Source organism: Fukomys damarensis, unplaced genomic scaffold (assembly GCF_012274545.1).
Source record: "Fukomys damarensis isolate Sample0158 unplaced genomic scaffold, DMR_v1.0_HiC HiC_scaffold_17, whole genome shotgun sequence".
NCBI classification, from domain to species: Eukaryota; Metazoa; Chordata; class Mammalia; order Rodentia; family Bathyergidae; genus Fukomys; species Fukomys damarensis.
The window spans coordinates 17,947,446-17,958,508 of NW_022900929.1; the positions used below are offsets into that span (position 1 = coordinate 17,947,446).

The 11,063-nt window shown below is 45.5% G+C and overlaps 1 protein-coding gene across 1 annotated transcript in view; it reads right to left on the reverse strand.

Moving 5' to 3' along the window:
* LOC104858684 (NADPH--cytochrome P450 reductase) overlaps positions 1-9,691 on the reverse strand; it is a 71,414-nt gene extending 61,723 nt beyond the window's left edge. The window contains exon 1 of the mRNA XM_010618985.2: positions 9,667-9,691. The gene's annotated coding sequence lies outside the window, so the exon portion shown is untranslated. The remainder of the gene's footprint in view (positions 1-9,666) is intronic.
* Positions 9,692-11,063: the final 1,372 nt, after the last annotated feature.

Genomic DNA, 11,063 nt, shown 5'->3' on the forward strand with positions numbered 1-11,063 from the left:
AAAAAAAAAAAGTTCAGATTTCAAACCCTTTCCTAAATCTGCCAACTCACAAACCCTAGGGGGAGAGGTGCTTGCCAGCTGTGTTGTCACAAACACACCGGGTGACACAGATACCAACTAACAATGGAGAACCCCAGATGGAATTAAGACCCTACACTGTCCCCAAAGATGGAGACTACAGTTCTCATATTACACAGGAGGAAGCAGATTGTTCTACTCTAGTCTGCACACTATCTGACAGATGAAATGAAGGCCCCTGCAGGTTTTGTTTTTGTTTTTTGACACAGGTCTTGCTATCTAGTTCATTTCCAACCTCGTCTTGAACAACTTCTTCTTCTTCTTCCTCCTCTTCCTCCTCCTCCTCCTCCTCCTCCCCCCTTCCCCTTCCTCTTCCTCTTCTTCTTTTTTTTTTTTTTTTTTTTTGGTAACGGGGGTCAATCTCGGGTCCTTGTGCTTGCAAGGCAGGTAGGTAGTGGCACCACTGAGCTAAATCCTCAGCTCTTGAACCCCTTAATATTGCTCAGGCTGATCTAAAACTTGCAGTAAGCCTCCTGCCTCAGCCTCTGCCATACTGGGACTATAGGTGTGTGCACCTCCTGGACGTATCTTGCAGCGCATCCAGCAGGCCAAAGGTTGATCTGGAGCTGACTGGAGGGACACTGGCCATGACACATGTGCGCCTCACCATGGAGCAGGCTTGGGCCTGAATCCAGAAAAGCTTTTGCAGTGTCAGCCACCTGCTCCAAGTGTCTGAGCTGACATAATGCTCCCCAGGGTTCCCAAGCTCCTTCTTCCTCAGATCTCCACCTGGTTTTGACAGGGAGCTCACCACCTTTTCAGGCAGCCCATCCATCTATGAAATCTGTCAGATAGTCTGTGTACCAGAGTAGAGCAGAGCCTCAGTTTCCTCCTGTGTAATATAAGAGCTGTAATCTCCATCTTTGGCGATTGTGTGCTGTCTAAATTCCATTTGTGGTTCAAATTTCCCTTTCAGTGAGCTGAACAACATCCGTGTCATGCTCACCTTTCATAACTTGAGCGTCTAATCCCCATTAGCAGTATAGGATCATTTTAAAAGTATGATATAGAGGCTGGGGGTTTACCTCAGTGGTTCTACCTCCTGCCTCACAAGCACAAGGACCCAAGTTTGATCCCCTGTACCAAAAATAAATAAATAAATAGTCACAGGTAGATGGTTTTTTGAGACAGGGTCTCACGATGTAGTTTAGACTGCTCTGGAACTCACTGTGTAACCCAGGCTGGTCTCAAACTCACAGTGATCCTCCTGCCTCAGCCTCCCAAGTGCTGGGATTACAGGTGTGTGCCACCACACCCGGCCAGGAAGATGGTTTTTAACAACCAAAAAGGTAGGCTCTCTCATGTCTTTAGTTATAATGTTCATAAATTGTCATCCCTCGGTATTCTTGGAGGATTACTTCTAGGATTCCCTGTGGGTACCAAAATCCAAGGATGCTCAAATCACATATATCGAATGGTATAATATTTGCATAGAATCCACACACATTGCCCTATGTCCTTTAAATCATTGCTAGATGACTTATAATACTTAATTCAATGAAAATAGTACATAAATAGTTGTTACACTGTATTGCTTAGGGAATAATGAATAACAAAAGAAAAATTCTACATGTTTAGCACAGATGAATTTTTTTTTCCCAAATATTTGCAACCCACAGTTAGTTGAACCCATAGCTATAGTGGTCCATCTGCATATTATGACTTTCAACAAATAATGATTCTGGAACTTAATCAACTTCAGTTTCCCAGAAATCTGTCTTTGACCCTCAGCAAATCATTCCCCTCTGTGGACCTCAGTTCCTCATCTGTGCAATGGGATAACTCTACCCACTTTTCACAGTTGGTCGGAGGATGGAATGAACTAAATGAAGAAAATGTCTATCAAGATTTTTTCTCTCTGAGTCTAAAGATGAATTCCTGGAGTCTGGGAGTGAGGGAAGAGCACACTGATTGATTATTCCCAAGGCGAGAGGGACAGACAAGGACGTAAAAGCTAAGTGGGAGACAGCACACCCTGCTAGGCCTAGGGTCAGCTTGCTTTCAAAAGGCGACAAAACGACCCTGCCGCCTATCTCTCGTTTTGATTTTCAGAAATATTTTCGGGAGACTTCCCAAGTGGCCTTCAGTGTGTTGCTGCTGGGGGAGGGACTTCACTGCAATTGGGCTCAGAGAGAGTTTTCACCCCCAGAGGTAGCTCTCAAAGCCTACGAGAAACTGAAGGAATCGGACCACCACCACCCTGGGAAGAGGCCCCTCTAAACTGCCCCCTCCTAGCACAGCTGCACTTGGGGACTCCTAACACTATGGACCCTGCTACTGACAGCAGCCACTGCTCCCTGTGCTTTCCCAAGCCTTGTCCTTGGGCAGCCATTACCACTTGTGCTCTCTCAAGCCTTGTTCATGACAGGAAGCTGCTCTTACTGAACTCCCCCCTCCCCATGACCCTAAAAAAGACCCCATAGCCTATTGGAGAACAGCTGGTCTGGTCTCCAGTGCCAGAGTGGGTCCCTCTCACGTTTGTTCTGGATAAACATGTCCTGTTGATAAACCTATATATAATAATAAATAAGCCTATGTATAATAACAAAAAACCTACCTCTGTTTCTTTTCCTTTTTTCCTAATGGAAACCCTGTGCTTTTTGGGTGAGGGGCGAATGTTCCACAGGAAAGGAACTTGATCCAGCCCCTCCTGTAGATCTGCAGGGACAATTACAGGATTATTTTCATTGTTTGGTTCTGCTAAGTCTGCCAAGAGAAAAAGTAGTTCAGGAAAGAAAAAACAACCCCGGTCTCATTCCCCAGAACGTGTTTTTCAAGAAGGATTAGCATTCTACTTAGAAAGGAGAAGGACCTTATAATCCCAACCTTGGGCTGGTGTCTTCAACACAGCCTGTGATACCCTTATTTACTTATTTATTTATTTTTTGTTTTTGTTTTTTTGAGACAGGGTCTCACTATGTAGCTGAGACTGACCTGGAACTCACTATGTAGCCCAGGCTGGTCTCGAACTCACAGTGATCCTCCTGCCTCAGCCTCCCGAGTGCTGGGATTACAGGCGTGTGCCACCATGCCCAGCCCTGTGACACCCTTATTTAAAGAGGCTGTCTCTATGTTGAGATCTTCCTCACTCCTTCTTTCTTTTAAGAGTCTCCAGAAAGCGCCCCAACTCCCAACCTGAACTGGGTTCCTTGGGGTCTACAGCTCCTGTTAGCTGCTGGAGTCGAACCCAGGGAGAGTCTCGGAGCCTGGACATACAGGCTGCAGTGTCCCCAGCCCCTCTGTAGGCCTTTCTGGGATGTCCAGGGCAATGGTTTCTGAACTTCGTCAAAGCAGAAGGAGCCCCATTCAAGAGGCCAGGGGCCAGGCATATTCATGCATTTGATCTAGGGTCAAAATGTTTGATGAATGTTCAGATTTCAAAAAATGTATTACAATAAAAGGCACATTATAACGAATCCCTTTCAAAATACTGCGTCTCACTTGGAACAACACTTATCCTGTCATTCTTGCTGTTGCCAGGTTTTGGGGCACTGGAGTTTCCTGGAAGTGGTTGCTAGGTTCCAAAGACTTGCTCAAGAGAAGCACAAATGGTAGCAAGGTTTTATTAAAGGTAGGAAAAGAACAGGCTTTGCAGAGCAAGTTTGGACTAAGTAAAAGTAGGAAATGAAGTACACCCTACAGCGTGAGGGTGGGCTACCATGCAAGAGAGCACACAGTGGCCAAAAACTCAGGATGGACTGTCCTTTTTGTATCGTTCCTCAGACTGATGTCAGGTCTAGGCCAGCCTATCGAAAACCTGCTTAACTTCTTGCAAGAAGTCCACATGTAGGGCTCAGGAACTCTTACAATCTTGTCACACCTCCTTTCCCAGCCAGTTTTAGCCACACCCCAACTTCTTGTCTCCTTGCCACCTTCTGAAGCAGTCCTGGATGTTCACTTTCATGCATGTCTTTACGAGGTATGATTAAAAAGATGGGGAATGCTGCTGCCCAAGTGCCATTCAACAGCAAAGCAGGCTCATGACTACACGGTGTGTCCTCATCTACCTTACTTACCGAGTCTAGCTTGGTGCAACTTCTGGTTCTCTCTTCCCCAAAGTCAAATGACCATGAAAGGGAAATATTTTGAGTCACTCTGAGGTAGGATGGAAGAAACAAAACTAGGTAGAAAGGACACAAAGAAATTGAGATTTTTTTTTTTAATTATACTTTTTTTTTTTTGGTACCGGAGATAAAACTCCAGTCCTAGCACTTGCGAGGCAGACAGCAGAACCACTGAGCTAAATCCCCAGCCTTAAGTTATACTTTTAAGGGAAAAAAATGCAATTTCAGAACACAAGCCATTTTTTTCTCTTTTTTTCTTTCTTTCTCTTTTCTTGTCCCAAAACATAGCAAACCCAGGCAACTCTCTCACCACTGATGGGTTTGCGCCTTCCCTTTTCACTTTCACCTATGAATAGGCTCCCTTTTAGGATTTCCCATATGAATGGACCATTACCTCACTATGGGTGGAAATCCTCTCTCACTCACTAGACAAGATTAAGACTATAGACTATTGGGGCCGGGGATGTAGCTCAGTGGTTTCTCCATCTGCCTTGCAAGCGCAAGGACCCAAGTTCAATCCCCGGTACCAAGAAAAAAAAAAAAAAAAAGACTCTAGACTATTGAATTCCACGGATTCCCACCTCCCAAAACACATAAAAGATCCCCAGTCCCCGAGCCAGGTGAGATGGCACACACTTGTAATTGCAACACTGTCTTGCTGAGGCAAGACAAGTGCCATGAGTTTGAGGCCAGCTGGGACTTCAGAGTAAGCTCAAGGCCAAACTGAGCTACAGAGACTGTCTTAAAACAAAATATTCCAAGTTCCCAATTGTATTATGCCTCATTTCTCTGAGCAGTCACACTCCATTCTTTGAGTGTAACCTACATCTACCTTGAATAAATCCTTCTCACGTCTCTTTTACTGACATGTCCCAAAAGTTCTTTTCCTGAAATGGGAGTCAGTGAACCTGCAAACTTATTTTAAATTCCTTCTTTCAAGCCTGGGACCCTCAGACGTGGCCTGGTGACATTTATCTTGGCAACCACGGAGGGACCCAAAAAGAGAGGTGGAAACTGTGGAAATCTTGACCTTGGTTTGGTAAGTCCAGCCAAACTGCTTTTTATTTATTTAGTCTTTTTTCTACTTTCCCTCATTCTCTTGGCCCTCTGAAACAGTTTTCTCTGAAACATTGATTTCCTCTGAAGTATAGTTTATCTTTTTCTCCCCCTCTGCAGCTGTAGGGTCTTTTTATGTCTTTTCCAACAGTTAGTGTCTCCTAACACCCTAGAAAATGAGTGCTTGCACATAAAAGCACCAAAGACAAGAGACACTTCCTCCCTCTGACCAGAAAAGGGACCAGGTGTCCCGACCTCCAACACTGATCACAGCCTTTCTCTCTCTTTCTCACGCAGGATTTCATCTGTCAGAAAACCCAAGCCCTTTAACATTTTTTTTTCTAATATTAGTTACCAGGGAGAGGTTGGGCACATCATAGGAAAGCATGTGCTTTCCTTGATATGTGGTCTGTAGTTGGGTAAAATCTCCAGACTTCTGAGACCCACTGTGAGTTCCTGGTATGTTATAGGCCCCCAGATACAAAGATCTTTGCAATTCATTTTTAAGTAAAGCCAACTGGTCGTATACAACCTCTTTTCCTGCTTCCCTGATCTGCTGTAGGATAGCCCTGGGCAGTTCTGACTCTGGAAAAGGAGGCAGGCTACACATGCAGCATGACCCCTGATTTGGGGTGCACCCCAAATATGACCCTGGTTCCCCATTTTATCTTTTCTTACGTTTTTTTCTTTATCTCTTTTCCAAAAGTACACAAGGGAGAATTTAGTACCTTGTGGTATAGGAAATACATTTGAATTTTCCCCAGTGTATAAGTTTTTTAAAATGCAGGATTTGAAGCCAGGCATGGTGGTATACACCTGTAATCCCAGCACTCGGGAGGCTGAGGCAGGAGGATCGCTGTGAGTTCGAGACCAGCCTGGGTTACATAATGAGTTCCAGGTCAGTCTCAAGTACATAGTGAGACCCTGTCTCAAAAAAACAAAAACAACAAAACAAAACAAAACGATGCAGGATGCAGGACTTGAGAAAGACATCTTATATCGATGACTTCCAGACTGAAGTTGTTCATGAGGATAGACTTTTTCAGGTTTATGTTTCTGTGTCTGTTCTATAATCGTGTTGTGAAGGTTAGATGTACACTTGAGACGGTGTCATTATACTGATCAGGAATCGGGCACTAATAACCTGCGAAGTGCATCTCTGAACAAGTGGTGGAACTCTCTTAAAAGGGAACACGCATAGGTAAAAGTTTCTTTATGTCATTTATATTTTTTTGTTTTTGTTTTTGATACCAAGGATCAAACTCAGGACCTTACACTTGTGAGGCAGGTGGCAGAATCACTGAGCTAAATCTCTGGCCCTGTCATTTATATTTTGCAAAGAGGGAAATGTTCTCATGCTCCCAAGGGAAGCCAGGTGATCAAGTAAAGAAGTGAGCCATCTTGGCAGATGACACCACTGGTAGAGGAAAATCTTGAAGAGCTAAGAGGCCTGTCCATGCTCCCAAAAGTAATGACTGAGGAGCTTGAACTGACCTCCAGATATACAGAGAGAGCAAGAAGAATTTTGATGAACACAGGTCTCACGTTGACTTGGTCTTAAATATCCGAAGGGAAAGTGTAACCCAAATTCTAAAGAGTAATAATAATTATTAAATAAAAGCTTGGCATAATATAGAGGGGTCAGCTCAGCCAACTAGTACCCGCTTTGTTGGAAACAAGCAAATGTACTTATGATAAGTGGAACAATGCCACTCAAAGTAAGGGGTGGATTCTTACCCAAGGCTGTACTCACACTATCGTGTTAAGAGATACTGACTTGTTTGCTATTGACCAGAGAGTCAGAGCTGGAATGCTAACCAATGGCTGTGTGACACGAATCTATGACCTTGGTTGCCTCTGGGAGATGTACATTAGGATATACATGGGTCTAAGAGTGCTGGGTTAAAACCATAGATTAACCAGCTAACCTACCAGTCTTGAAGGATTGATAGACCAGATCAGTTTAACATTAGTATGATCATCTGGCTGCTATTTTCATTTCCCAAATAAGACTTGAGTACATAATGTAATGTGACATATTGAATCTCTTACTAACTATACACAAAGAGAGTATTTCAGTACTAAAGTCAGAACTAAAACTTATTTTTTTTTTTTTTAGTTTTTAATTTATTTATTTAGAGAGAGAGTTTTGCTGTGTATTTCAGGCTGGTCTTGAACTCACTGTGTATCCCAAGCTGGGCTCAGTGATCCTCCAGCCCCAGCCTCCTGCGTGCTGGGATTATAGGTATGTGACACCATGCCCATCAAAAATGATTTTTTAAAAAGCCATTCTATAAAAACCGTGTGGCCCTGGCTATCTTAAGAGAAATGCATGGTGAAACTTGTACCCTTATTAAAACAGGATATTTTGTGTAAATTCCTGATAACCCTGCAAGTGTTTCTTCTGCATTATAAGATCCTTTAAGTCCTCAATTTATGAACAAGTTCCATTCCGGGAGAATTGTTCATAAAGCCAGATTCCTTCCTAAGCCGACAAAGTGAGTCTTCTACAGTACCCCTACGAAAGGTCACAAAACAAATGTCCAGTAAGTTGGGGATTTACTGTATGTTCACAAATCAGTGCAATGCCAGTCCCTGGAAGAAAATGCTCATTTTTCCAGCTATGACACTGTGCACTGCAGCTCTTTTCTGTCACAAGCTCCATTGTTGTAGTGGGCTAATGTCCTTGTCCAGTCAGGATGAGACTTTCCCGCCCTGGTGAGGCAGGATCAGTGGCCCTCTCAGCCTGAAGCTGAGTTACCTGAAGATGGACCATCAGGCCTTCTGCATCCCTTCCAGGATAAGGGACCAAAGTCTGGGGTGCGGATGAGACAGGATAGAAGAAGTAAAACTTGGCAGAAAGGAAACAAGGAAATTGAAATTTTTAAAATTATACTTTTAAAGGGGGGAAAAAACCCTATAGCTTTAGGATAAAAGCTATAGAAAGAAAACTTTTGTTTTCTTCTCCCCAAATAACTATATAGCAAATCTGGATAAGTGTGTTTGAAGCAAAAGGGAATATTTTGAGGAGAATTCATGACAATACGTCTTTTACTGCAATGATTTTTTTTCTTTTGAGACAGAGTCTTGCTATGTAATAGAGGCTGGCCTTGAACTCAGTATGCAGCCCAGGCTGGCCTCAAATTTTCAGAAATCCTCCTGCCTCGGCCTCCCAAGTGCTGGGATACAGGCGAACACCACCATGTCTGGCCCTAAAAAAATTGTAAGCATTCACCATATTTTTAAAAAACATAACTCATACATGTATGTGGTCCTGGATGACCAGAGTGGAGAAGTTAGGAGTGGTTTTCCTTAGTCTCAGGTCCATTTCCTGCAGCTGGGCTGCTCTCCCTCACACCCTCACTGCCCAGCAGGTTCTCTGGAAGTGGGGCACAAATGCAGGCCTTCACACCAGTCCCGCAGTGTCAGACACCCCACACCCCTCCCTTCTGCTGGTAAATGCCCACTGGCTGCCTCCAGAGAAGACAGGAGGTGTTCACGAAGGTCTGTGGCCCTCAGACCTTGGAAAATTGCCCTAAGTCTCCAGTCCTTGGCTTAGGGGCTCAGAGCTAGAAACCAGAAATGTCTGCAGAGTGGAATGAAGTAGTTACAGGGAGTGTGGAAGGCAGACTAGACAGGGTATCAACCTCAAGACACACCGCAATTCATTCATTTCTTTTTTTCTTTGGGGGGGTGGGTTTTTGGGGTTTGTTGTTGTTGTTGTTGTTGTTGTTGTTGTTGTTGCTGTTTTGGTACCGGTGATTGAACTCAGGTCCTTGTGCTTTCAAATCAGGCGTCAGAACCACTGAGCTGAATCCCTGGCCCTGGGATGGGGTTTTTTGTTTGTTTGTTTGTTTGCTTTGTTTTTTGTTTTTTTGAGATGGGGTCTTGCTCTGTAGCCCAGGCTGGCCTTGAACTCAAAGCGATCCTCCTGCTTCAGCCTCCCAAGTGCTGGGGATCACAGGCCTGTGTCACCACACCCTGCCCACCTCATATTTAATCCAGAGATCGTTAGAAAGGAAGAAACAAAGATCATTGCACCAAACTCTTCAATCTACCAAAAACAATCTAGAGAGGTCGAAGCATCTGCCTGAGGTCACCCAGCAAGTCAGTGTTAGGGCTGGTGCTAGAGCTGCTGTCTCAGTGTCATTAGCCAGGGTTTTCCAGCTCACCACCCAAGGCTGGACTCAGGTAGGGGTCAGAGTGGAAGCCCTACCAGCTCCTGTCTCCCCCTCCCCCCCTGCTGTGACAGGAAGGACAGCTCGGCAGATGCAGGCCTGCCCCTCGACCTCCTCACCAAGGAGTGTCCCCCCTGCTGTCCCCAGCTGTGTCTGGCTCTCAGTTCTGGTTGTCCTGCCAGACCCAGAGAGCACCTTCCCAACCGGGCGGGGCGCTGCCGCCTGCTAGGGTCAGCCTCTGCCCCCCTGCCCTCCGTCCTGCCCTGACCCTGAGCTGAGGAGGCACCCACCTGAGCAGCTGGCCGCGTGTGGGTCCCAGGCAAAGCAGGCCACTGGGGTAGGTCCTGTGCTGAGGGCTGTTCTGGCTCTCCAGGGCTTAAATCCCACAGAGCCCTTTCAGGGCCAGAGAGGCGTGGTATGACTAGGGGTGTGGCCTGTGGAATCTGCACCCGAGAGGTGTCCCTACCCTGAGTGCTCCTGCTGGACTCACTGGCTCTGGAGTGGACCTCTAGAACCAGCCAGATTTCCTAGCTCCCACCTACGTTGGGGCCTCAAATAAATTTTGCCACCTCCAAGTTCCAGTTTCTTCATGTTCAGAATAGAAATACTACTGCGAGAGTTTGAATTTGTTTTACTCCTCTATACTCATGGAGAACTTTGATCCCCAAAGACTTACATTAATGGTATTGAGAGGGAGGAAACTCAATCCGGCAAAGGTGTATCGAGGCACAGCCTTTAGTGATTAGATTAGATGTGGTCCATAGGGTAGAAGTCCTGCGATTAAATCTCAGTGATTTCATAAGTGAGTCAGAGAGGTCACACAGAATATATTCACTCACTCCCACCATGATGTGAGTAGCCCAGGGGCCACACACCAGAACCCTGCGCTGGAACTCATTATGTAGCCCAGGCTGGTCTCGAACTCGCAGCGATCCTCCTGCTTCAGCCTCCCAAGAGCTGGGATTACAGGTGTGAGCCCAGCTAAGTATTTTGTTATAGTAACAAAAATCAGGTTAATACACTTCTCTCATTGCTTAGCCAACCCCAGGTGGGTCCCCCCCAAAAAAAGAAGTCACACAGGTGTGCATACATGCACACAGAGAACTGGTTAATGTTTGCATTGGCAGTGCCCAGGGCAAGAGTTCAAGTGGAATGCTATGCATCCGTGGTCATTTAAAAGTTTAAATGAAGCCTACATGTTGGAACAAATTGTTAAGTGGAACACCGCAGTTTCATAACAAACTAGGAAGCCAAGTTCATAACCAGGGTTCTCAGAGTTCCCACCCCTGCCATGGCCCACCTGCTCCCCTGCCCCACCTGCCACCCCCTGAATTGCCTGCATCCTGGGGACCTCCATGCTCTAGGCACTCCCTCTGCCAACAGCAGCCCCAGGGCCTGGTTGTGGGCTCCCTGGCATGCTGTGACTGGGAAGGGCCCACGAAGCCCCTGTGACCAAGCTGGGGCCCTTTGGGCTGGAAATTTCAGTGCAGGTGTGTGTGCACGCATGCACACACACACACACACAAACTCCCTGGCTTCTCTTCTTTTTTTTTTTTTCTTTTTATTGAGTTTATTGGTACAATCTAGGTATACAATACAATTACATTCATCATTGGGATTCTGTACCTTTACATGACAAGTCTTGATTCTCACTTTTTCCCCTTGTCCCTGCCCTCCCTTCTCCCTT